The 27,143-nt window shown below is 47.7% G+C and overlaps 1 protein-coding gene and 1 long non-coding RNA gene across 3 annotated transcripts in view; one reads left to right on the forward strand and one right to left on the reverse strand.

The window, feature by feature from the left end:
• Positions 1–179: 179 nt before the first annotated feature.
• On the reverse strand, positions 180–4,801 carry LOC143442651 (uncharacterized). The gene is made up of 2 exons (XR_013110985.1): positions 4,596–4,801; positions 180–2,425 (listed from the first exon to the last, which is right to left on the reverse strand). It is a non-coding gene; the product is annotated as an uncharacterized LOC143442651 (long non-coding RNA).
• A 236-nt stretch (positions 4,802–5,037) lies between these two features.
• Map3k14 (mitogen-activated protein kinase kinase kinase 14) overlaps positions 5,038–27,143 on the forward strand; it is a 45,748-nt gene continuing 23,642 nt past the window's right edge. Inside the window, exon 1 of one of the 2 annotated variants that reach the window (XM_034506823.2) lies at positions 5,038–5,118. The gene's annotated coding sequence lies outside the window, so the exon portion shown is untranslated. Of the gene's footprint in view, positions 5,119–25,787; positions 26,328–27,143 lie in introns of those variants that run through there. The other variant, XM_076935684.1, reaches the window with a different exon arrangement.

The following is a 27,143-nucleotide window of genomic DNA, read 5'->3' on the forward strand; positions in this document are numbered from 1 at the left end:
CTGATGCAGTACAGTCCATCCCTCCATCATCACCCAATGCCTGAATGACTCAAGTCCTCATCTGAAGTGACTTAGACTCTGCTACTCACTAGAGTAAAAGCTCCCTGAGGGCAGAGACTGGTTATTTCCCAGTTGGACCCTTGTGTGTTCAGCACATCACACTGAGCGGTACAGGCAGATAGGAACTGAGACAAGGGCATTTAATAGGAGCCAAATTATCGGGTGTTCACAGAGAGGGGAGGAGGGCAGAACCACCCTGCAGGGGTACACACAAACGGCAGACGCTAGGAAACAGTGTAGAGGGGATCCAGGATGATGGGGAAGGTGTTGTTTAATCAGTCATTTTTAGGCTGGGAGCTTGGTTCCATTCATGGGTTGAAGGGAAGATGCTAAAGGAGAAAGATATTTTATGGCAGGTGATGCTGTGGAATAATATGACATTAAGTGGCCTCCCATGAGGATTAATGACACCGGAAGGGTAAGGGGTAGTATGCATTTTGTTTTTGAGACAGCATCGCATGTTCCCCAGGCTGGCCTTGACCTTCCCATATAGCCAAAGATGCGACCTTGAATTTCTGGTCTGCTTGCTTCTACTTCCTGAGTGCTGAGATCACAGGTCCTGCCATCATTCCTGACTTATGTAGTACTCATTCTGGGGATTGAGCCCATCGGTTCACAGCCACTGGGCAAGCACTGTACCAACTGAGCCACGTCTTCAGACGCTATGGAAACTGGAGTAGAGAGGTGAGTTAGAAGGTAAAAACTAATCGGGAACTGAGAAGAGCAGGTGTCAAGCTAGGGCTCCCTCTGATGGCCCAAAGTCGGGGGGGGGGGTCACCACAGAAAGGTATGTCCAGGCCTGATCTTGGTAAAGACATCTTTGTCCAATGCCCCATGTAGACAGTTCCACCCTTTGCCAAAGCTGGAACCTCTTCTTTCTCTCATCCTGACACTTCTCCTCTCTCCTCCCAGTTCTATAATTTATGTGGTCCCTTCCATCACCCCAGCATGTGATAAGACAGGCCAGCTAGTAGAAGCCAGGCAGGAAGGGCATGCCGTGGTGTGCTGGGAAATGTTTAACAACTAGTTTGGACGGGGAGGGGCACTCAGGTTTATGCTATTTGCTTAATCCCCATTCAAGCTGCCAACATGAGGTCACAGTCATCCCCGTATCCATGTATCTGTTTCCTCTACTGCTTCCCCATGCCCCACCTAGATGTCTGGGGCAGGTCCAAACTGGGGACCAGCAGCACTAACACCATGGCTGCAGCTCAGGCAGGCCCCTAGTGGGAGGGAGGAAGCATACCTTCTCCTCCAGGAATGTCTGCCCCTAGGCCTAGGTCCTCTGTCATGTCATCCTCACACCAGCCCTCACCTGAACTCATGTTTCACAGAAATGTGGGCCCGAGATCCACGGGCCCTCACAGGCTTCAACCAACACCTTCTTATGAGACATGGCCTCGTGCGGAAAATGTGCTAAGGCCTGAAGACAACGTCCCTTCTCCAAGGCAAACAGGAAAGGACAAATGACCCACAAACCAGCCTTGTCTCACTACTGTACCCGATTCCACACAACTGATGGGGGTCCTTGGCTCCTTGAACCCCAAAGTCTCTGTGGAGCCCTGCCTGCAAGGGGATGTGAAGCACTGTGTTGTTTGAATCATGGGTCTTCTGGGACAGCAGAGTGACCCTGGGCGAGTTACCTCTTTTCCAGGCTTTAGCTTGCTCTTTCCTGAGATGAAGACAGTGGTAACCCTGCAGGAGTTCTCAAGTAGGGATAACTGCTTCTCCTGGGGATGTTAAGCAGTATCCAGAGGCTTTGTTTGTTTGTCTGTTTTCACACAGGGTATGGAAGTATGTTTTCCTTACTTTGCAGATGGTCAGGAGTGCTCTTAAACATCCTGCAGTAGCGGGGCTTTTAGTGAATTGTCCAACACAAAATGCCATCCTGAGGTAATTGAAGTGAGGATCCGCACAGGACATACTTGGTGTCTAGCCCACCTTCTTTTGTTTGTTGGTTGATTGAAGACAGGGTCTTATGTAGCCCAGGCTGGCCTCAAACTCACTGTGTAGGTGAAGATGGCATTGAACTCCTGATCCTTCTGCTTCCACGTGAGTGCTGGGACTACAGGCACATGTCACTGTAATCCAGCAGAGTTCTGTCCTTAATCTCTTAAAAGCCAGAAGCTGAGGAATGAGAGCAAAGGGTACTGATGAATGGGTGTGAAGGGCTATGATGTAATCTGCTCCTTTGCATGCTGACATTAAGAATGAATTTTTACAAAGAGAAATGTAAACAAACAAGGACAGAGGCTGAGCTGGGGACAGTATGTGCCTGTAATCCCCAGACTGGAGAGGTGACAGCAGGAAGATGGATGAGGCCAGCCTGGGCTAAATAGGGAATGATAGGCCACAGAGACCTTACCTAGAAAAAAAATTAGGGAATTATAGACCTTACCTAGAAAAATAATAAAAATAAATAATATAATAAAAATATAAAAAATATATAAAAATGTAATAAAAATAAATAAATAAGAAAGTATAGGCTACAGAGACCTTACTTAGGAAAAGAAGAAAAATATGTAAGGCCCTGGGTTTGGATCTTCAAGGTCTACAAAACAAACAGACCCTGCTGTTTAGTTTTGTTTTGTTTTGTTTTCAGATTGGCATAGTCTTACTCTCGTATTTCCAAACCTGAAATACATGGGCTGTGAAACCCCCTGAGTACTGAGAGGCCAGCACTGCCCCAGGTATGAGTCACCCTGCAAATGTCAATTATTTTATTTAAAGCTGAGCTGAAGTTGCACAAGTGACTCAAGGGCTCAAAGCCTGCCCAGACTGTCAGGACTTAGAGCAGTAGAAAGTCAATTTTGCCCCAAAGCTCTCCTAGTGGGTGGGTATTTTGAGAGAGGAGAGGGGTGTTTGCTTCTCACCTCACGCTCTGTGAAGAGAGACAGGAGGAAAGTAGCTGAAACCAAGAAGCGCTGTTTTTCCCTAATCTCTTTCTTGCTAATGAGTCTAGTGGTTTGTACACACACCTGCAAGCTGACCCTCCTGCAGAGCTTTGAGTCAACACAGAGTTGAGTCTGTTCTCACTAATACATCCTATGGACTGTAGGCTTAAAGAGCAATCGCCTCAATGGACTAGACAACACATGAAAGGGGCCCAGGGTCAAAGGGGACCAGAAAAGCTAGTAAGCACAGAAACGCTGGTTGTCCTAAAAAAAAAAAAGAAAAAGAAAAAGAAAAAGAAAAAAGAAAGGAGGGGTGAGAAGAGGACGGTAAAACTGAGCCAGCCCTGCAGGGAGCGTCTGCGGATTCCGGGCCAGTTGCCCACATCTTTCCTGAGAAGTGCTTTGCCCAGAGGCAAACAGGTGGTGGGAGGGAAAGACAGACACCCAAGAGACCTGATACCGACCTGTACATCTGGCCCAGCTCTGCCTCTCTCTGAGTCAGGGATGCCAAACCCTAGGAGTGGAAGGAGCTTTTTCAGAAGCCCCCAACCCTATTTATTTACTTATTTATTTAACCTTACCCTCTCTCAGCTGGCCATTAGCCGAGCCAAGCTATGTCCCAGAGACTGACATATAGGCTCTGCATATACTGAAGTACAGGCTCTGTGGCAGTCGCAGCCAGAAACGCTTCTAGGGACAACACTTGACACAGCTGAGACAAAGGCAACATGGGCTATGGGCAACGGCAGGCTTTGCTCTAATGTATTTCTGGCCCAGGGGAGTGGGTGAGCCTCTCAGTTCTCATCTGTTTGGTTTTGTTTCCACACAGAAGTCAGGCTGTGCAGCTCAGACTGGCCTCAAACTTGTCATCCTCCTGCCTCAGACTCCTGAATGCAGGCCAGGTTGTGGGATTTCCACATTGTCTAAATGAATGGCCTTTCTCGGTGGTGTCCAACAACAGATGTCCGCTTGAACTGGTCTCCAGAAAGAAGCTAGGTCTGCAAAGTGGTCACAAGCAGACAGTGGTCTGGCCCTGGCTCAAACCTTTCCAGACAGGCTGTTCCTTATTTCTCAAACCATACCGCCAGTCCCTGCATCTGCAGTTAAGATTCCTAGAAGAGTCCCTAAGATCGTAGCACATCTTTTATTCTGAAAACATTAGAAAAATACATATTTGTAATTTCTTATTACCAGTAAATAGAAGCTTGTGGTACAGGAGGAAGACCATTGGCAAAGTTAGAAAAGAAAAACAAATCCACACATTCCCTACACTCCTTCCCGCCCCTCCCCCCCAAAAAAAAGTGTCCGCACTGTGGACAGCACGTTTTCAAAGACCAGGTCTTCCTGGCTATGTAGTTTAGGATGGATCCTGTGCTCTGCACACACACACCACAAAGCTTCTCCGGGGTGGAAAGAGACTGTACCACAACATCTGCACGCTCCCACAGAGCGGCGTTTCAACACCCGGCCTGTCCTAGGCCTTTGGCTCCCCACACTTTTCGAGGATAGGCAGGTCAACCTCGTCTTCACACACTGTACAGCACTGGCCTCACACTAAGTGCTCCGTAAAAGTATTTCTAGCCCCACCAGGCCCCCACGAAGCAGCCACGCCCTCAAACAGAAAAGAGAGAAACCCAAGACCTTAGTGCAAGAGCGCCCTGCCGTCTCCAAGGTAACCAAAGCCGAAGTTGGGAATGCCCACGCATGCGTACAGTCGCTCTTCCTTCCCGTAACCTCAAAAAGAATGCAACCCGTAAAAGATTTGCCAGAAGGCGAGAGCGCATGTGTAGTTCAACCAACACCCTGGCCTCCTTCGCCTACCGCCCGCCCATCCACCCAGCAGTCGGCTCTAGATACCCTGGCCGGAAACACTGCCCATTTTGGGGAAGGCTTCGCTAGCCAATCGTTGCTGAGGAGTGTACCGCAGGCCGGGCGGAACAAGACGTCTTATTGGCTAACTTGTAGGAATGGGTGGGATCCAAGGTCGCCGTGCGGCCAAAGAAAGGAGGCGGGAAGCTAGCAAAGTCGCAGGCACGGGGGGAGGCGTGGCCCGAGGCGGGGTTAGACACGGGGGCGTGGTCGGGGAGGGGCAGCGGGGGCCCGGAGCGATCGCTGGCCAGCGAAGCGCCACACTCGCTTGTTTGAGGAGAACGGCGCTCCGCCGGTAGGTGACTGGGCAGAACCCCGAGTCCTAAAGCGGGGCGCTGAGGGAGCGGGGTTGAGAAGGGTCGCCTCTCAGGCCGGGACCGGGTTGCAGCCTGGCTGTCCACGAGGGATGGCTGGGATGGGTGGCCGGGTGTCTGCGGTCTAACCTGCTCGCACGCTCAGAGCCATCAGCGCCACGCTCGAAACGCCGTGCTCGCCTGGAGCTTCCAGGCCGCGCACCCACGGGTCACACGTTTGCCCGGACCGCGCGCGGGTACTGTCTGCTTCCCTTTCCCCAACATCAGTGCCATCGAGTTCAGACGCCCTACTTACTGCCAGACTCGGCTCCTGGGTATCCCCCAAGAGAAGGTGATCGCTCCACTGCCCTAGCAGTGACACGCGCAGCCTTTCCCTGTGAACTGCTTGGGATCACTTGTTCTGAGAGGAACACTGCTCTGGGCACTCAGTAGAGCAGAGCTAGTCGCTGATGCTATCCTCCCTCCTCGATGGTCCTTACCCTTCTGTGTTCTACTTTTGGAGTCTGTTTATATGTACTTAGTCCGGTCTTGGAAGCTCTTCGTGGCTCTGGTAACTTTCAGCCACCTGTCACCAAGTAAAAAGAAACATTTGTCCAAGGCAGAGATTCCCACCTGCTTTGGAGCCTCACTATGTTCACTAACTTCAGAAAAGGGCTCCCCCCCCAACCCCGCCCCAAGTTGAGATTAAAAGATGGCTGTCAGCCCTAAAGGATGGATAGGGGTGTGCATGGGTTGTCAAGAGGATGAGTGGAGAAAAGTTTCAAATATCAGTGTCTTAATGACAATTTGTTGTTGTTGTTAATTGGAGACAATAAACACTAATGACTGGATTAAGAGCGCTAAAGTACGAGACGAACAAGGAGTGGCACCACGACCAGTGGACTTTGGAATACTGGCGCGTATCTAGAAACATAGTCTTTCTGAAAGATTAGAGGATCATATCCTAACTTTAGTTTTGCAGGGGTTTGCTTAGTAACTTTCCCATTTAGTGGTAGGTGTGGTGAGGTAGATAGACTGTTGTCCCGTTGGTAAGCGAAGTACCTGAACCAGGTATGGGGGATGACATACCTTGTCCATGGCCTCAGAGCCTTGAGTGAGAGTGAGTTCTCCAGATCCCTGAATTAGAACAGCATAATGTAACTATGATGGAGAAAAGTTGGGGACAGGGAGTTTGGGATGATCTTTTTGCTGTTAATTCGAGAGGATGCTTTGAAGGCTCTTGACTTGCTTGTGATGTGTGTGTGGATTTCCTCTTGTATTTAAAGTGATGTCAAAGGCAATTCCTTTGGATGGATGCCAGCTTTCTGAGTTTTTCAAATGCCTTTGAGACATCTTGAAAATTAGGCATGGTGGCACACACCTGTAACCCATCATTGAGAGGCTGAGACAAGGAGGATTTGCTGTGACTTTGAAGCCTGTCAGGGCTTCATAGCAAGGCCTTGTCTCAGAACATGAGAAAAGAAAAAAGAAAGAAAGAAGACATCCTGATTTATTTGGAAGAGTGTGATAAATTTCTCAGAACAGCTCATAATAATAGTTAATGTGTCTGGCTTTAATTTTAGAAATAAGTACCCAGCTATACATACCCAGAAATACATACCAGCAGTTTGTGAGATCAAACAGTACTACATGATCAGGCTTTAGGTCATTTTCTGATTGTTTCTGGGTGGATGGAGCAGTTCTGAAGGATAGTTTGTTGTTGTTTGGTTGGTTTGGTTTGTTTGTGGTTTTTTGTTTTTGTTTATTGTTTTTTGTTTTGTTTTGTTTGCCTCTGGTGTCTGTTAGAGTTTGTGGGAGTGGCACCACAGACAGAGACCCTGCCAAATGAACCTTCGTCTCTTAAACAAAAAAACCTCCTGGTTTTGTCATTCAGCCTTAGCAGATAGAAGTGTGGTTCCTCATTTTGATTCTCCTGGTGAACACTGATTCCTTTGTGATCTGCTTGGGGTTGAGAGGATAGGGCTCACCCTGACTGGTTGTCCAACCCTAGACAACTGTTGTGAGATTGTTGGTGAGTTACAGGGTTCATCCTTAGCTAGGGGCTGGTAGGAGATTGGACGGATGTAAAATAAATAAAAGCTTAAATGTAGGCTTGTTCCTTTAGCCATTTCCCCCTCTTAAGAGTTTTGTATTATCACTTGTCTGTGAAGTCACTTTTAGTTTCTTTTTTTTTTTTCTTTTTTTCTTTTTTCTTGTCTCAATGGACAGCACATGGGCTTCTTACAGGTGCTTCTCACAGGCTAATCCTGATTGGCTTGACAGATCCCCCTCCCTCCCCCCCCCCAAGGAGAAAAAAGAAAACTGAAAACCAAATTCAGACCCAGTAAAAGGTCAGCCCACTGCACGTACAGACAGACGGTTCCTCCGATAGCGCCCATCGACTAGATGCTTTTTTTTTTTCCTGGCAAAAGGTTAAAATGCAACTAAAATTCTGCTTTCGTGATTAATAAGTCACTACCGCAGTTGTGTCTGATGCTTCCTGTTTGCCCCATTTTAGTATTTCAGTTAAACTGGAGGCTTCTGAGCACCCTGGGCACTTTTGATGGTACCAGCGTGAAGTGGGCGGGGAGAGGGGGGGGTTTGGAGAGTTGGATAAGTCAGCCCTCCCTGCACACCAGGACCCCGAATAAGGGAAAGGAATGGCTTGAGTGTCTTGGAGGTACAGTGAGCTCTTCACGTGCAAACACGCTGTTCATTTGGGAAGGCCAACTGCAAAGCTGATGGTTGGGGCAGAACGGGAAGGCCGGATGGAAGGCCGGCAGTGCAGGAATGTGTTTCAGCAGCTCTGAGCAGGGTGCTGAGGTCGGGGCCTGAGTTCCGAGCTCCTCTCACTGCCCAAGTGACAGGACAAATGGAGCTTTCCTCAGAAGCCTGTGTGTTCTTGTATTCGTGCTTAAACTGAGGCCCCCTTCCCCTCTTGCCATTTCAGAGTCTTTCATCTTGAGCTACCTGGTAGAAATCCTTTGGAGTTATGTACATAGGGAATAATTTTGTAGACGGCCTTTCTGTTTTCCTCCAGTGTAGAGAGGCAGAGATCTTTGAAATGAGGATTAAATAAAACAGACAGTAATCCTTGGGAATTTGTTGTCATGCCTAGAATCTAAAGTGACTTTTCTGGACATATACATCATTGTTTTATAACACTCACTTGTTCAAGAATCATAAGCCTGCCTCCCCCCCCCCAAAAAAAAATCAATTTTGAATCTAATTAATCCAGAGAAGCAGTTTTAAGTATCCACTTATCAAAATAATTCTTCATTGATCTCTCTGTGCAGTGATTGTTGACCCTAGTCATTATTAAAAGCCTACCCCCGAGCAAGTGTGGCTGTGCTCCTTTTCCAGATGTGGAACTAAGACAGAAGGGTAAAGTGCTCTGTCCGTGTAGACAGAGAGCCTGTCCCTAGGGCCACCACATCCACTGTGGTGGTTTATGTTGCCAGACAGACCTGGATCAGGGCCTGTCTGCCTGTGAGTGTGTCTGTGTGCCCTCAAGCAGATCTCTTCTGGGAACACGGGGTGCCTCGTCTGCCGGTGGAAACGTTGCATGGGGCCCTTTCAAGGAGAAGAAAGGAGAGGATCTGTATGCTGGGCTGAGCACAGTGGCTGCCACTGTTGTTGTTCATTGTCATGGTTGTTATGGCGGTAGCTGCAGCAGCCGCCCATTACTACACTGTGACTAGATCTGTCTTCTGTAAGACAATGTCAATGCCTGAGAGCTCAGTCATTTCTTCAGCAGGCGCTCCAAGGACTGTTTCCCTTGCCTGGGGCAGTTAGCTGTCAAGTTTTCCTAGTCTTTAAAAAAAAAAAAGTATTTATTCATTGTGTGTGTACATGTAGCACACATGTAAAGGTTGGAGGACAGTTTGCAAGAGTCACTCCTTTCCTTCCACTATGTGGGTTCCAGAGAGCAAACTTGGGTCTTTGGGCTGGGCTGTGAGCATAGTTACTCAGTGAGCCATCTCGCTAGCCCCTGGTTCCCCTAGGCCTATTCTACATCCTGCCCTCACGATATGGCTGATAAGCCTAGAAAGAACTAGGTTCTGTCTGCTCAGAGATCACAGTCCTAAATAGGGGTTACCTGCAGGGCTTCCCAGGACTCTGCTCCAAACAGACCTGCGCCTGCCTGGGAGATCCCCCATGTCCTCCATGTGGTTAAGTGGGCCCAGCATTAACCTGGGTCAAGAAAGAGATTACTCATAGAATATAAGCCACTAAGGACTTGTCCTTTGTTTGGGGGACAAAGAGACAACATTTGGTTCTGGGGGGGGTATGAGTGAGTTTCCATCAGCACATGGCACCCCACTTCTTCTCCATTTCCCTTTAAAACTGTCTTATTTCTCTGACCAGGTCTGAGATCCCTGGCCCTACAGTCAAGCACTTGCAGATTCTGCTTCAGATAGCATGGATTGGGGGGTGGGGAGAGGTGGAGAGAATATTAAATTCCTTTCTTCTCTCTTAATATGAAACAAAAATACCGGCTCCCACCAGACTGACATTCTTTCTAAACAGCATTTGTTTTCTCTTGGGGAAGCTGTCTTGATGGGCGAAGAGTCATTTCTAAAGCGAACCTAGTTTTTAGAAAAACTAAATCACCGGATGTCAAGCCTCGTGAGGAGCTTGCACAGATGAAAATGAAAGCAGCAGGCCCCGGGTGGCACTTGCCTTCAAGGCTGGAGGAGAAGACAGAGCAGGGTGTCTGGACCCTGCTTAGTCGCAGGCGGCCCACAGCCTGCCTGTGTTTGATAGATGCCTTAGTCACTTTTCAAACAACTTTGTTTAGGTGAAGGGAGTACTTTCTCTGGAAGGTGAGTCACGCGTACAGGGGTGTAGGTAACAGGCCATTTGTTCCCCGGCCCAGTTGCAGAGGAAGTCCTGAGCAGACCGTGTTGAAAAGCCCTCTACTAAAGATCACTCTCATTGCAGCCCAAGGGCTAGGATTCGGTTACGGGAAGCTCATGGGAGGCTCCTGGAGCTTGCTGACTGACAGACCCATCCCCTGGTAGGTCATGTGGGCAGGGCACAGAGCCCAGGTCAGCAGTGTCACCAGTCCTGAATCCAGCCACCTTGAGGGTGGAAAATGGCTCACTTCCAGTGACAATCAGCAGAGCGACAGGAGTGAAGCTTTGGCCCTGGGGAACTGGGAAATCCCTTGGCAGAGAGTCAGAGATACAAACTGTGCTTGGAGATGAGAGATTTGGGGAGAACCCTTTTCACCTTTGCCTTCCTTCTCACCACCTGAGTTAGGCTCACGAGGGCTCCAGGAGTTGAGAAGGAAAGCCTATTGCTCCCTGGGTTTCAGGAAGCTTGAGGGACTGTGAATTCATTACCTTAATTGTCTCCAAGCATCCGAGGGAAGGGCCGAGCTGTCCTCCCCTCCCATATTCCGGTGGTCAAAGCTTCTGCTGATTCTCATTTCCAGGAGCTGTCTAGAAGCAGTGTCCACGGACAGAGGCGCCTTTCACAATGTGTCCTTGACTGGTATACGTAATGCCAGTCTGTGTGTCCAGGACCATCCACAAGGTAGACTTGTTCAGGGTCTCAGTAGAACTGATAGTCCCTTGCAAGTGTTCTGATTCACTGTCACAGAGTCCTCCCCAGTACCCACATCCCAGTAAGCTGAGGTAACTGGCCATTCCTTCAACTTGCTTTGGATTGGTATGGCTATAAATAAATAAATAAATAAAAAAATATTAGGCCTTAACTACTCTGTCAAGAACAAGTTATTAGAAATATAGACTACTCAGGCATGGTAGCACATGACTTTATTCCCAGCACTCAGGAGGCAGAGGCAGGTGGATCTCTGTGAATTCAAGTCCAGCCTGGTATACATATGAGTTTCAGGAGAGCCAGGGCTACATAGTGAGACCCTGTCTCAAAGAAAAAGAAAAGAAAGGGAGGGAGTGGGGTGGGGAGATGGTGCAGTGGCCACAGGGCCTGTTCTGCAAGCTGAAGACCTGAGTTCAGGACCCACATAAAAAGCTAGGTGCAGCATTGTGTCCCTGTAATTTTGGTACTGGGGCCAGAGAGCAAAGATCCTGGGGGCTCCTGGGAGCTTGCTGACCAGCCAGTCTAGCCAATCAGTGAGCTCCAGTTTTAATGTGTGTGTGTGCATGTGTGTGTGTGTGTGTGAGAGAGAGAGAGAGAGAGACAGAGAGAGACAGAGAGAGACAGAGAGAGACAGAGAGAGACAGAGAGCTAGCTATTGAGGAAAACACCTGATAGTCACCTAGTCACCGTCTGGCGTCCACACATATATACACACATGGATGCACATGGGGATGGGGTGATGGTGGGGGAGTAGGGGCAGACATTCATTAATTAGTATTTGCACCTTTCTCTGCAATAGATTGAATAAGGTCATCCAGCAATGGGTTGGCGAAGCCTGAGCTCTTTTTACTGTATCTTGTTGACACTAGACCTAGGAGCTACCCCCAGCAAAGGACTTTTATCTTATTAAACAGCCCCCTGTCTGCTTCCTCACACTAAATCTATTACTCTCGGGCTCCCTGCAAGCTCTGCCGGGCCTGGGAAGGGCGGAACCTGTGTGGCTTCTGTCCTTCGTCTAAGAAAAGGTAAACAGAAAGCTGTTTGTTTGACTCTTCTCTACCATAAGGTTGATGTGGTTGAAAGGAGGCCAAGGTTGATAAGAAAATACAGTCTAGGTAGGGTTACCAGGAAGTCTCAAAGGTTGTCTCCACCTTTAAGGCACGTTCTTATGCCCCCAAGCAGTGTCTCACCTAACGTGGGCCTTGAGTGACTATCGCTGATTGATTCTTGAGGTTCCAAATCCACTGGGCAGCAAGGCGAGTTTGCATCTTTCCTCTCTGAAGATGTGGTATGTTGCCCATGGCTTACAGGCGGTCAGAAGAGCCTGAATAGCCAGTGTGATCCCAGCCAGACCTGCTTGGCTCCTCTCCATGAGAGACCTTTGAGGGCAAAGTATGATGTCATATCTGGATAATGCCCCCCCCACACACACACACACATGCAAAGAGCTGTTACAGCTGATCCTTCTGGTGACCCTGGCTTTTTCCTTTACTGACCAGAATTGCTTGTATTAGGAGTAGCTGGGAAGTATAGAAGGAAAGAGTGTAGTTGGCCCCAAATGAGGGTGTGATTGCCAGGTAAGATAGTACCTGGAGTGTTTTGCCTAGGGGAGGTAATAGGGTGAACATCTCCCAGAGCCTAGCAGTCTTACCTGTTAGTATTGTGGTTTGGGAGGCAAGGATGGCCTTATAAACAGAAATATAAGAGAGTGGCCTGCACCATCTGTTCATCTTCTCTGTAAAACAGTCCTGGTGGTGGATATTGTGTAGATCAGAGGGCCAGAGGCTCATCTTCTCGGTCAATTAGAAATAAATGGGTCACCAGGTCAGTATTTAGGAAAGATGTTGTTGTTGGTTTCAGCATCTAGCTTTCAGACTTTCTTACTGGGATGCAGTCAGAAATGCAACCACTGATGTGGTCCCCTTTGGCAGCCATAGGCGCCTTCCCCTTGAGCTTGCCAAGTGATCAGACAGTGTGAGCACACACATACCAATCCTGACAAGCTCCCACAGTCTCTGGCCCTTACCTAGTTAGTCATTTTATTTATTTGTGTGGGGGGTGGGGTGGGGGGGTGTATGAGGGGTGGGAGGAAGTATACCACCATTCACATGTGGAGGTCAGAGGACAACTCTGTGAAGTTGGCTCTGTCTTTCCCCCTTTACCTGGATTCTAGGCTCAAACCCAGGCAAGTACCTATACCTGCTGAGCCATCATGCTGGCCCATTATGCTTTGTTTTTTTTAGACAAGGTCTCACTATGTAGCCCCATCTCGCTGTAATTCACTGTGTAGTCCAGGCTGTCTTCAAACTTACAGTGATCCTCTTGCCTCTGCCTTTTGAATTCTGGGATTATGGGCATGTTCTACCACATCTGGCTATTCAGCCATTCTTTCATTCAGGGAATGCTGGTAAAGAGTGCTAACTGCCAAGCTCTGGTGGGTAGAACTCATACACAGCCCACTGGTGATGGTCCAACTTACAGTTCCTGACCTTATGATGCAGAAGCAATAGACAGTCACTAGAAAATTCTTCAATTTTTCACCTGCTCTCTTCCCAAGCTAGTGATATGTGCTACAAGACATGGGGATGCTGGGCAGTGGCTAAGGGCCATAGCTCCCTGTCAGCCTCACTCTCACGAGGGAATATAGCCAGTACTACAAAGTGCTATGTTGTTCATCTGTAATGTTCAGTAAGTCACGACATTAGGCATAGCCTATGCGTTTTACTGTGTTTTCATCTGATGGTGATTTCACTGGATCTCATACCATTGAGCATGCATTGAAAATACAAGGTGAACATGGGCACTTCCGTCAAAGAACTCACCCTGGAGGGAAAGTGGGTGCACAAGGAGAAATGCTCCCGCTTGAGCTAGTACTGTCACACAGAGAGCTTCGTCACGGGAGGAGACCCCCACCCTCAGCCTGCCGTGTCAACATCTCTCTCCTCCTAGAACCTTGTTCTGCTTGTCAGCTTGGAATAGGAGCTTGCTAACACTCTGGAGTCTTCAGCATGTTCTAAAGTGAAGGCACCGTCAGCACAAAGGTGCTCTAACATAGTCAGGTCAGAAGTGCACAGTGCTTGGTGCCATGCAGACCTGAAGCATGTGCAGATGGTTCAAGTCCTGACCCATGACAAGCCTTTTGACAACTAGGGTCAGTATTCCAGGGTGGCCTTTCAGAGTGAGGAACAAGAAAGCTGTTGTTTGGCTTGGTTACCTTCATCTTCTCCCCAGATTAGTCCATCACTTGGAAAATGGTGCCCACTGGGTAGAGTAAGGGTTTGTCATCAAATGAAAGTTCAAGGTGCAAGTCTAGACTCCTGTTGGGCCCTGTTGGTCTGGGTAAGACAGTAAGCGAGCCATAGGCTTTCCCTGGTTTCCCTGAGGAGAAATCAGTCTGAGGTTCTCTCGAGAATATACCTCCCATATACCCCACCTCAGGAAAGAGCAAACTTATGACCCCTTAGTGTAAATAAACATGTCAGATGCACCCCTGCCACTCGTGTCTTCGGCTGATCACTCAGGATAGTTTGTCAAAGAGTATGTAGGGCACAGCTTCTGAAAGTAGGTCATGGTCAGGGCTCCAGAGAATGGACCACACATCTCTTTCCCCCACCTCCCCCCATCCCCCTACCTTGGAAGTCTTCTGCAGAAAGCCAAGTTGTTTGGGTTTCTTGTTATTCTGAAGTTCCTCAAATTAGTTCCTCAATTTCAGAACCAGTCACCAGTGACTACAATGACCTTAAGGCCTCCTCCCTCACAGGGACACAGCCTGGCTTTCCCTTATCTATTAAGCCTGAAGCCAACCCACCTGTATAAATCATATAAGCCCAGAAAGGAAGGCAGTGGAGCAAGATTAGCCACGCGTAGGGAACAGACCCTTGCTATGAATCATTCCAAAAGGTTAGAGAGAGTTGTTTCACAGTTCACAACAGAACTGTTACTTACAACAATGACTTCAAGACTTGGCAAGATCCTGAAGTGCCTTTTGACTCTTTATCAAAGAAACTGGTTTTGAGGTGACTCACACTTGACTCAGGAGGCTGAGGCAGGAAGGTTATGAGTTCAAGGCCAGCCTGAAGCAGGTGATGGCTACTGTGGATGAGAAGTGCCCCTCACTGTGCCGTGCTTCCATTTGGCACTGGCTTTATTATTGCAGTTTTTGCAGACTGGATGTAAAATGCCATCATAACACGCTTCTTTTAAGGCTTATCAAATGCCCAGTGTCAGGGTTTTGGAGACAAAGTATTGACCATGTGTGTGTATGGCATGGCTGGTGCTCAAGGCTTTGTTAGAAAACAAATGAACAAACCAAGCAGTGGCCTAGACTTAAGAAGCCCAGGACCAGACTTTATAAAAGGAACAGCCAGCATGGACCTGGTTAGAGATTCATTCCAGGATGAGATCCTCACCCCCCGCCCCCAGCCCAGGAACACAGGCCTGCCATATTGCTAGCTTGGAGTCTTTGCTGCCCGCACCTTTTGCTAAATCATAGGCTGTCTGTTCACCATTGACCTCAGAGATGCTTCCTTCTGGGTCAGTCCCTGGGGTTCTCACTAACAGATCTTTGGATTGTAACAGCTTCTGTATTTCAGTGCCACCTTTTAAAGCTCAGGTATTAGATAGAAGACTCAGTGTCATGGCTAAGAGAGGGCTTGGACATAAAAGTTCTTCATGTATATCCTGTTGCTGCCTCTTCCCTGCAGTGTGACACTGTGCAGATGACCTGTAGACCCTCAGTTTCCTCCTCCATATAAAGGGCATGTATAGCCAGGCATGGTGGCTTACACCTGCAACCCCAGCTCTCAAGAAGCAGAGGCAGAAGAATCATATATTCCAGGCCAACTAGGATACATAGCTAGACCTGTCTCAAATATGTATGCAAGTAAATAAATAAAAACAAAGGATATGTTAGCATCTTGCTTAGACTCATAACGATTTAAACATATGCATCCCATAATTCAGAGTGAGCAGTAATAGCTGCCAGCATGAATTTCCATGAACATGGACCAGAACGTAATTATATGGATGCAAAGGACAACAAATGTTGCAAACACTCAAAGATATGACAAGACAACTGATTTCAGCCCTTCTGTGGAGGTCATCATGTGTCACCAGGTCATTCCATCAGTCTGTTCCATGCTGAGACCTTGCCAGTAGAGACAGGTTAGACAGAGGTTGCAGGGGGCTCTTTGGAACCACCCTCAAATGTGGTCCTTTATTTACTGACAGCTTTGCCTTTCTGTTCTCAGAGTTCTCCTCCTTCCTCTTCCTCCCCCCTCCTCCTGCTCCACTGAGAGTGTCTGTTTGAGACCTTCAGTCTGATATTAGTGCTGCTGACTAAGGAGGTGGGTACCAGCTCAGTACAGACAAAGCCTTTGAAACAGCTTGTGTTTCTAGTCAGGGAAAAGGCTGTTGTTCATTTTGTAGCAAGGTTCATCTCTCTCAACTTCCATCTCCCGCTAGCAGTGTGCCTGCTGCATGCCAGGCTCTGAATTGTATACATTATTGTTTCCTGCAGTTAATCATTCAGTAAAACACTGTGTGTAGTTTGAGACTGCCTTCATCATCCAGTAAATCACTGTGTGTCTTACTCAGTGTGAAAGGCCAGTGTTTGCACCTGGATCTTCAGTCCTTTTCTTTATGGGAATGGCCCTTCTCCAGCAGGAATTAGGAAATACTATGATGGAGCAAATTACCACCAAAGGCCATACTGCTCTAGCACCATTCATTTAAATAAATATAGAATAAATGACATATAATCAACCTGTCCATTTTTTCCCTGGCTGGATTAGAAATACCTTAAGGGCAAAGAGTAATATAGGGCTATTTAGCAAATAACTAATATCTTGAGAACCACCTGACTCCCTGAACCAGGAGATTACCACTAACAAAGAGAGAACCCACTAACAAAGGGTCATCGGGAAAGTCCAGTCCCAGGAATTAGCCACTCAGAATTACCTTCCAACTGTACAAAAAGTGTGAATACAGATAAGCTTTTTTTGTGGTATTACTTCTAAATGAAAATTTGGAGACAGTTCATTCATAGAATAGGTGGATAGTCTGTAACACTCCATAAATTCCTCTTTAGGGGGTTTTCTGTGTGTCTGTCTGTGTGTTTGTCTGTATATGTTCTCTCTGTGTGTGTGTGTGTGTGTGTGTGTGTGTGTGTGTGTGTGTTATGGCTATCACATTTTACTTCCTGAGTCACTAGTAATAAAACTCACAGTCCCCAGAGAGAATATGGAAGACAGTGAAATGAAAACCAAAACCAGGAGAGAGGCACTCTCATCACCAGCCTCCCTCCTGTCCCTTGAGCAGCTAGTGATTTGGTATGAACCTTTGAATATGTGCGTGTTTGGGGTCTTCCTAAATTTATCAAGTCCCACTCCCAAACACGAATGCATGCCTCTGCACAAAGAGATCCTTTTTTTTTGGCTATAGCTTGTTTTCATTATGAAAGTCATAAGCTACTGAGAACATCTGTGGAGGGGTATGGAAGGAATAGATAATGGCAATCCTCTCACAAGAAGGCAGGAAGGATGGGAAGGACTTAAGCCTTTTATGGTAGTGCTCCCTCCCCGCCCCACCCCCCGTGTGTGTGTGTGTGTGTGTGTGTGTGTGTGTGTGTGTGTGTGTGTGTTGTGAGTTTAACCACTTGAAATTATAAAAACGGTGTAGACTAACTCATTGAAGAAAATGTGAGAAAATTATAAAAATACTTAAAAAAATACTAAAACATAAGTCTGCCAAGAGAATCTCTGTGATACCTGCCACTGTCTGGATTTTTTTGTTTGTTCTTGTTTTAAGACAGAATCTCCGCATCTGTTTTTATAAATGTTGACGCACTATAGAAAGAGCTGGAAAGGTGGCTCAGTGGTTAGGAACACTAAGCTACTTTTGCAGAGGACCTAGGCGTTAGGTTCCCAGCACCAGCATGGTATCTCACAACTGTCTGTGCTGCCAGTTCTGGGGATCCAACATCATCTAATGTTTGCAAGTGCCAAGCATGTGCAGCAAGGGCAACAGACAGACAGGCAGACAAAACATCCATAGACATCAAGTGTTGTAAAAAGGACACACTCACAAGTGCTATTCAGGGTCAGAGTTTACATATAATTCTTTTTTTTTTTTTTTAGTTTGTTTTTATTTCATGTGCATTGGTGTTTTGCCTGCATTTATGTCTGTGTATGGATGTTGGATCTTCTGGAATTGGGGTTACAGACAGTTGTGAGCTGCCAGGTGGGTGGTGGGAATTGAACCTGAATCCTCTGAAAGAACAGCAAGTGCTCTTAACCACTGACCCATCATCTCTCCTGCACCTGTATATAATTCTATATCCCTTTACTTTAACATTGTCTTCGAGAATATTTGTTCGTATTGTTAACATTTTTATAAACACTTTAATGATATGCTGTAATTTCATAACTAATTTCCCCATAATTATTTTTTCTGGGTTTTTATTACTATAGAAACACCCTGACCGTCTTCAGCTGTGTATCTCTTTCTATGTTTCTGTTTGTTTCATACAAGACTGTACTTCTTTGTGATGTCTTCATAGAACGTGGCTATTGTCGTGTATAATGCATTGCTGTCCCGGGTCTCAGCCCGTGTTCATTGCGTTGGATGAGTAAAAGTGAACGGGGGTCAGAGTAAGGAGAGGAAAGAAACGGAGACGCTGTGTGTGTGTCGTCAGAGTAGCTTCCTGGAAGTGGAAGGCCCAAGCTTCATCTCTATAGAATAAGCAGGAAGTGCCGGGTGGCCACACAGGAAGAGAGCCCAGTGGGAGACCTGTGGAGTTCAGTAGCTAAAAGGTTGTGGAGAGATCTGAGCAGCCAGAGCCACGCCCTGTTGTTTAGGGGAACAGTGGTCAGCGAGAGTATAGACCACAGACGTAGGACTGGACCCATAAGCACTGCAGAGACAACAGACTTTTTTCAGTCTGAGGTTGTCTAAAGGACTTGGTGATAAGCAGAGGGGATGGGCCGAGGTCAGGGAGAGGATGGAAGGGCTGGGACCTACTCTAACGGACCCTGGAGGGCATCAATCAGTGTCTCCTCAGGCCCTGGGCCAGCCAGGGCTGCCAGATGTGTGGTGAGGACTGGAGGGTTTATCCTACACACTTTCTTAACCCAGCCGTTGACTGTGGAGTTGGCCATAAGGCTGAATAGTTGTGGGCATGTGAGATTTCTTTTTTATATAATTGATCTGTAAGATTTTAATGATTAACGAACCTTCACATTCTATAACCTCCTTAATGGGAAGTACACAAAAGAAATCTCCCTCCAGGGAGTCAGGCTTCAAGCTGGCCAAGGAGGCAGTTCACAGTCCTTCCAGTGCAGCTTCGCTCAGAGTGCTCAAGTATGGCCTCTGGTGTGCTCCCTCCTTCTGGCCAGTCCATCCACCCCCACACCACCCCCATATCCCTTGGGAAAAAATCTAGCAAGCCTGCCAGAGCCCTGTTGCTTGTACCACTGCTAGATGCTGAGGGGCTACTTTCTGCTCCTCCCCTTGAGGCCTCCCTTAGAACCCTGTTCCCAAGAATGAGAGGGAAGGGAGATTTATCTAATCCTCAGTCTCCTGAGAATTGGGCCCTGGGGTATAGGATGACCAACCTCAGCTGCCACTTCAGCTCAGCCACTAGCTACTTAAGGAGTTTGTGATCTCTACAGAGAACCGAGGCTCTGGTTTGCATCTTCTTGGGTGCTTTCTCACCTGGAATACCGGCTCTCTCTCTCTCTCTCTCTCTCTCTCTGTGTGTGTGTGTGTGTGTGTGTGTGTGTGTGTGTGTGTGTGTGTGCGCGCGCGCGCGTGCTCCTGAACGTGCATGTGGTGTTGGTGATGTATGTGAATGTCTGTGTAGAGACCTGAGGTCTGAGGTCTGGTATTGTTCCTCAGGAGTCACCCACGTTTATTATTTTTTTATTGTATTTTTATTTACTCATCTACTTTGCATGTGTGTGGGTGTGGCGAGGCCACAGAGTGGGTGTGGAAGTCAGAGGGCAACTTGGAGTCATTCTCCTTCCACCATCTGGTGTAGTGGCAAGCTTGTTCACCTACTGAGCCATCTCAGCAGCCCCTCCTTATTTCCTGAGCCTCTCTCAGGACAGGAGTCTCCCTGGTGGGGTGAGACTGGCTGGGCTCACACTCAAGTCCTCCCTTGGGCACATGCAGCAAGTGTCTTATCAGCTGGCCCCTTCCCAAGTCCTTACCTCTCCTCTCTCTTGAGCAACTCTTGTTCACCCTTGAGACTGAGCCCAGGCATCCGCTGTAGGGAGGTTTCCTAAGGGCCACAGCTGTACTGGCTTTCCCCATGCACCCCCCCGGGTCCCCTCTGCTTGCCTCCGCCTTTGGTCTCCGATATTATGCGTACTTCTGACTGTCAGTCATACTATGAGCCCCGCCAAGAACTGTGTCATCTTCCTCACTGCATCCCAGGGCAGGGCCCGTACCTGGCAGACTTACTGTGTGTGCCCAAGGCCTTCATGGCTCTATAGGACAGGACTACTGACATAGGGAATGTATTCACCAGAAGCCTCCTGTGCCTCCAGTCTCTGGCTCCAAGACTCTTTATTAAGGCCTATGAGTTATTGTCCTGCATGCATGCTCTGAGCTCTGTATCTGCTGATATGAGAACCACATATTTTAGAATTTTGGTTGCTTGGTTGGTTTTAAGTTTGGGGGAGTTGTTTTGTTTTAGGTTTGGCATGTATGTATGTATGTATGTGTGTGTGTGTATATTTTTGTATGTATTTTGTGTACACATGTACATGCACACACATGCTCCCACATATGCTGAATAGATGTAAACTTTTAGAAACAGTCTTAAAATTATCTTTATGTGTAATTAATTATAGTTAATATATTTTCTACTTTCCAAAGCATATCCTTCAATGGTTATTTTAGTAAAGATGGTGTGTGTTACCTGAAATTCTTGTATGTACATACATGTCGCATAGAGATTTTTAAGCATCTTTAAAAGGAAAATGAAGGGACCTATTAAACCTCATCAGCTTCATAACGTAAAACCTGTATCACCCAGCAGCATTTGGCAGTGCTACTGGATTAGAAGTCCGACCTGTTTCTCAATGATTCAGCACTGACAGACCGGGGACCCCTTCCCGCCATTCATAATTCTTGGGCTTCCTGCCTAAAGGGCTAAGAAATGCCACCAAATTCAACTAGAAATAACACCAGTCTTGTAGTTAGTTAATACTGCTCAGTTCCTGGATTCAACAAGATCTTCTGATTCTTGAGTGCCAGGCGAGTGGGTCAAGAGTATCACTGTTTGAGTTCTAAGCCCACATCAGGTTCTCTAGTTGTCTTCATTGAGCCTCGTTTGCTCCAGCAGCTGACTTACCTCTCAGCCTTTGTTTCCTCATCTGTCAAATGGGAATAAGGGCAGCAACCTTGCAGTAACCGTCAGGTGCATCAACAATACAGAAAAGATGCCTAGCACTGTGCCTGCGCACAGACCTGTATGAACAGCTGTAGATCACCTACTGTATCCCCTTATACCGAGTGGACAGGCGCCAGATGGATGCAGGAGGCCAGTGTAGATGGCTTGAGGGGAAAGGGGAGGGCAGATCTGCAGAAGTGGTCCATAAGAGAGAGGAGCAGGGGAGTAAAGGAGGAGAATCAGGCTTGCCCATGGCCCCCCAGCTCCACTGAGTAAAGGGACCGTTCTGGCTGGCTGGGTGCCAGGGCAGGGCAGGGGGAGGCAAACAGCAGAAAGGGAAGCCAGGACAGAGCGGGTGTGGGGCACAACTGGCTGAAGAGCCATTTGCAAGGGCGCCTTGCTCTCGCTGGCACTCACCCTAGCTTCTCTCTGGCTTTACTGTCCCTTCTTTCTGTTAAGCTGAAGTTCTGTTAGCCAGGGTGCCCTGATGGCTAGGCCAGCCATAGGCAGAAAAGAGGAAGCATCAGGACCACACTGGCTTCAACCAGTATCTTATTAAGGAAGTCGAGGCACCCTGCTTCTGCTTATTTATCCCTCTGGGCATTCAGAGAAGAATGGGTTCTTATTTCCAGAAGAAATCGTTTGAGAGGGCCTTGCTCTGACCCTTAGGTGGACATTTTCAAGATGGCCGAAAAGAGGTTTTGATTTCCCTTTTGAGAAGGGTGAAGGGAATATGGAATGCCTTAGGTGAGGCTGTGGATACCTTGTTTGCATGAAGCAGAAACACAGAAGGCCCAGGCTTTACTCATGGCCTGCTAAAGTGCAAGAGAACAAACATGGGTTTGGCATCTTCTGTTAGCCACACTAGCTCTGGCAGGGTGTTCTCTACCTCTCTCTACTCAGAAGATTTCTGACAAAGTTGGGACTCAGGCTTCCAGAGAGAGGCAGGGGCCAAGCTCACCACACCTCTAGCTGTGTCACCTTTTAGGCATGCTGGGAACTTCTTATTCTTCACAACTGAAAAGAAGGTTTAAATAATGCTAGGTGCTTAGTAAATACTAGTGGCTGTTGTTCTGAATTGGAGTCATCCAGCCCTTAATGAATCCTGACCTGGTGTGTTCTGGGAGCTAGGAAGAACCTAAGTCTTTTCATGGTGACCTGAGGTTTCTGCAGAGGTTTCAGCTTGAGGGAAAGAAGACCAGAGTGAGTGGGCCTCTTGTCCACCTCTGTTCCCCAGGGCAGCTATTTCTGATAGGAGTTACATGAGATTGCATGCATCATGTAGCTCTCATAGGGTGACAAGTATGATTTCATTTGACAAAAATGGCCCTACCGCTTTGCTTTTTTTTTTTTTTTTTTTTTTTTTTTTTTTTTTTTTTTTTTCTTTTTTTGAATAAAGCTAGAAGCCATAGCTTCTGGTTCCCAGCCTGGTGTTCTCAGGGTAAGTGTACTTACTAAAAGAGGGAAGTGAAATACGATATATTTTAGAAAGGTTATTTTCTCTAAAGGCCAACGTTTGAAATGTTACTATGGTACCTTTTAACGAATCAAAGACTCATTTAGCCTAAATCTTATTTCTGTCCCAGAATCCTGGAGATAGATGGGCTTTCCATCTGCGCTCTCCAGTGTGTACCAGAGGAACTGAATCTACATCTTATCTCATTGTGATTAAATGTCCTGGTGGCTACTATAAATATAGAGAGAGGGGGCAAATGGCAGACCTGGCCCCCAAAGCTTTGTCAGAATACAGGTTCTAGGAGGCTAGAGGTGGTCTCATGACTAAGGAGCCCAGGCCGCTCTTCTGGAGAATGCAGATTTGATGCCCAGCTACATGGCTGTTCACAACCGTCTGTAACTCTAGTTCCAGGGAATCGGATGTCCCCCTCAAGCATCCAGAGGTGCCAGACACAGTGCACAGACATACATGGAAGCAAAACATCCATACATAAGAAATAAAAATAGAAAGATCCTGGGGCAGGAGAGACGGCTCAGCTGCTGAGGGTACTTGCTGGTCTTTCAGAGGACCTGAGTTTGGTTCTCAGGTCCCATGTGAGGTAGCTCACAACTGTCCTGTGACTCTTGTGTCCTGTGTGTGATCCCACCACTTCTTCTGACCTCCAGAGCACCCCCGATGTGCGTGCAGGTAAAATTAATTCATTACTCTTTAAAGGTTCAGATTTGTAGTCAGACATGGATGGCACATGGTTGCTGCTGTACAGGGGGAAGACAGGAAGGAGGACTTCCTAGTCAAGACCCTTGGCCATATCTTAAAGTAAAATGATTTCTGTTCACATAGTGTGTGTGTATGTGCACACAACATGGTACAGATGCTGAGGTCAGAGGTTAACTTGTGACAATTGGTTCTCTTTCTCTATTCTGTGGGCTCGAGGGATCAAACTCAAGTTCTCAGGCTTGGCAGCCCCCCTCCCCCCCCCAGAAATGTTTTCCTGAAAAGGTCTGGAATGTAACATGCCTCAGAGATAGAGTGCTTGCCTGGCCAGTGTAAAGCCCTGGTTTCAGTCCCCTGCACTAGGAGAAAAGCAGATTCTGGGCCTGTAGCCCAGTTACCCTTCAGTGGGTCTCACAGGAGTGCATTTTAAGAAGTCGTCTGGGGCTGTAACTTTCTCTCAGGTTGCAAACTCCCAAGTGGGAAAGCTCACTGTGGGGAGGAATGAATGCAAAGGCAGAATCAATACAGAATCAGTGGAGCCCTGGCCCTGCCCTGGCACCCTGGAGCCACCTCCTATGCTATGGTATACACTTGGGCAACCAAGTGAGCACCGTGACCCTTTCCCTGGAGAAATACAAACTGTGTCTTACTCCTGTGGCTCCCAGACCTCCTTGAGCACAGACCAAGAACTGCTCTTGTTTTTTTTTTTTTTTAATCATGGAGATATATATCATATAATATACATTGTACATGTATATTATATATAATTATTTACACACACACATATATACATATAATTATATATATCCTAAATGCTATCCCCCCTCCCCTTCACCTCTGAGAGGGAAGTTCCCCCCATGTCCCCCGACTCTGGTGCATCAAGTCTCTGCAGGATTAAGTGCATCCTCTCTCACTGAGGCCAGACAAGGCAGCCCTCTGTTACGTATGTTCCAGGGGCCTTGGACCAGCCCGTGTATGCTCCAAGAACTACCTATGGTTCATCTAGTAGCACCCAGTCACTTCTGCCCCTAGACTCCTACAGACTCACCGGGCACAGCAAGAGGGCATCAGGTTAGGTGTAGACTTCAGGCCTGAAAGGGTGCTGAGTGATCGAACCCCTGCCTTTTCTTTGTGTGGGCTCTGGGTGTGGCTCTTGCCGTTGCTGTCATCCTTGGCTTCCATACAATGAAGACAGCAGGCGGCTGCAAGCACTGGAGGCTGAGGTGGAGCTGGGAGAGGGGGGGTTGGGTTGAGTGATGAAGTACAGTCTTGACCTCATTTTGTACCAACTCCCCACACACTGCAGGGGAGAAAGGACAAGTTTCAGGTCTGGGAGATGGGGATGAGCCAGCACCCAAAGCCTAGGGTGCTGGAAAGAACACCTAGCTACCAGTCCTGGAATTGGTGAGTTTTATGGGCCAGACCCACATAGAAGTGGAGAGGGAGAGAGAAAGCAGGCCTGTCTATATTTGTGGGAGAGCTACTATTAGGCCAGAGAACCTGGAAGCTGTCAGAGGGGGGTTGAGTCATGATTGTGTGGCACAGGAAAGCCAACTGAAGGAGAAGCTTTGCTGCTGCGCTGGAACTGTCTGCCTTGGGGAGAGTGAGGGTCAGCCATTCTCGGGTCCAGCTGCCTTCTTGCTGGGTCAGCTTCTCAGTAGGTTCTCCTTGTTGTTCTGGCTGCCGGCTGAGGATGAGTCACTGGAGTACTTCAACCTCAAGTTCTCCACAGAGGGAACAGCTTGTGTTTGTCGTGTGTGTGTGTGTGTGTGTGTGTGTGTGTGTGTGTATGTGTGTGTGTGTGTGTGTATGGGGGTAGGAGTGACAGGGCCCCTGGCCTGCTGTCTGGCTAACCACCTGGATGAAAGGAAGGTCCTGGGCTGGCAGTGTCCCACAGCCTCTTAACAGAGCGGTAGCCCAGGGTGAACTTTAAACAGTAGGTAGGGCAGGCTATCTGAGCAGGATGCAGCTCCACCCATCTTCCTTGTTCATCAACCCAGCTCTTCATCTCTGATGCTCAGGATCGTCCTGTCTCAAGGTCTAGAAGAGTTCCTTTGGTTGTTTAGTGCCCTTGTTTAGCCCGTGTTTGACCAACATGAGCCTTGAGTTGCCCTTGCTGTTCTCTATACAGCCATGCATAGGGTCCCCGTCTGCTCTTAGGATCCCTCAAACCACAGGGGACCACAGGTTCCTCTCATGTTCGCCTGTGACCTGGGAAACTTGAGTGTTCATCCAGCCTGAAGAGCCTAGGGTCCGCCGCCTCTCCCTGCTCTGCCACACATGGGACTTTGAGCAGGGCTCCTTCAGGTTTTTCGCAAGAAAATGAGGAGATTGAAATATCCCTGGGGTCCCTTTAAGCATATATCAACTTCTTGTTAAATTTGGGGGGGTTCTGATTGATTTTTTAAATTTCATTTTCCTCTGTTTTTTTTTTTTTTAACAGCTAAGAAAAGTCCATTTTCTTGTAAGCTTTATAAGTCAACTTTCAGCAGGTTGTGGGATTCAGGGAAGAGTATAGAGAAATGAAAAAGAAAAATTACAATGGTAGCCTACCTGGAGGATTTTGCCTATTTGGAAGTCAGAACTCCCCATAGACTTCTTAGAGTGACCAAGTGACAGATTGTCTATTCCAGCCTCCAGGGTCAGGCATCCCTGCTGGAGGCTGGAGCTGTCCGAAGTCCAGAGCTAGCCTGCCCTCAAGAGGTAGAGGCAGAAGAACAGAGGACGGAGCCCAGCCCACCTTTAGGTTGAGCTGACTACGCTTCAGTAGCCATGGGGATGGAAGAACAAGAGTGAGGCAGATTTGGGGAGAAGCGTGAGCCAAGTATCCCTCAGCTCCCCGCTATCTCGTTAACTTCCAGGCATGGCTGGGCAAAAGGCCAGGCCAGAGACGGTTGGCTTCATTTGGTCTGCATTTCTGCCTCAAGAGCAAATACGTCTGAGCTGAGTTTAATGATGTACACCAGGGAAGACAGCATCTGTGAGAGATCAGCCTGCCCCCTAGAGCAAGTCTTAAAGACCTGCCCATGTGGCACCTTCTCAGGCTTTGCTGGAAGCAAGTCATACCCTGCTCTTCAGTAAGTCTCAGTCTTTGGGCCAGAGTGATAGCCTAGTGTCGCCATGTGCAATTGCCGCTCTCCCAGGGTAACCACACCACATGGTGGCTTCACAACTGTCTGTAAATCCAATTCCAAGGACTCAGACATCCATTTCTGGCTTCTGAGGGTACCAGGCACAGATGTGGTACACAGAGATACAGATACGTGCGGGCGAAACACGGATTAACATTGTTTTTAAGTCTTGTTTTGGCTGAGGGTATGATTCAGTGGTAGAGCACACATCTGATACGCTGGAGGTTCTGGGATCAATCCCCAGCATCACACAAGAACAGAAACATCCCTGTGTTTAAAAAGTATTCCATAGACAGGAGGTGGTGGCACACACCTTTAGTCCCAGCACTTGAGAGGCACACAAATCTCTTATTTCAAGGCCAACCTGGTCTACATAGTAAGCTCCAGGACAGCCAGACCTACACAGAAAACCCTGTCTCAAAAAATAAAAAAAAGAAAGAAAGAAAGAAAGAAAGAAAGAAAGAAAAAAAAAGAAAAGAAAAGAAAAGATCCCAATGCTAGCTGGGCATGGTGACACATGCTTCTAATTCTGGCACTCAGGAAGCAGAAGGAGGCTGATCTCTGAGTTTGAGGCTAGCCTGGTCTACAGAGTGAGCTCCAGGATAGCCAGGGGTACACAGAGAAACTGTGGACAAAAGAAAAAGAGAAAAAAAAAAAGTTTTCCAATATTGATGGGCAGGGATTACTCCTGTTCTTTTCATGATGACTCTAACGTCTCTGCTGTGGACATGCTATCTAGCAGCATATGGCTGTGCTCTGTTC

This window comes from Arvicanthis niloticus, chromosome 6, assembly GCF_011762505.2.
Source record: "Arvicanthis niloticus isolate mArvNil1 chromosome 6, mArvNil1.pat.X, whole genome shotgun sequence".
In the NCBI taxonomy this organism is placed as follows: Eukaryota; Metazoa; Chordata; class Mammalia; order Rodentia; family Muridae; genus Arvicanthis; species Arvicanthis niloticus.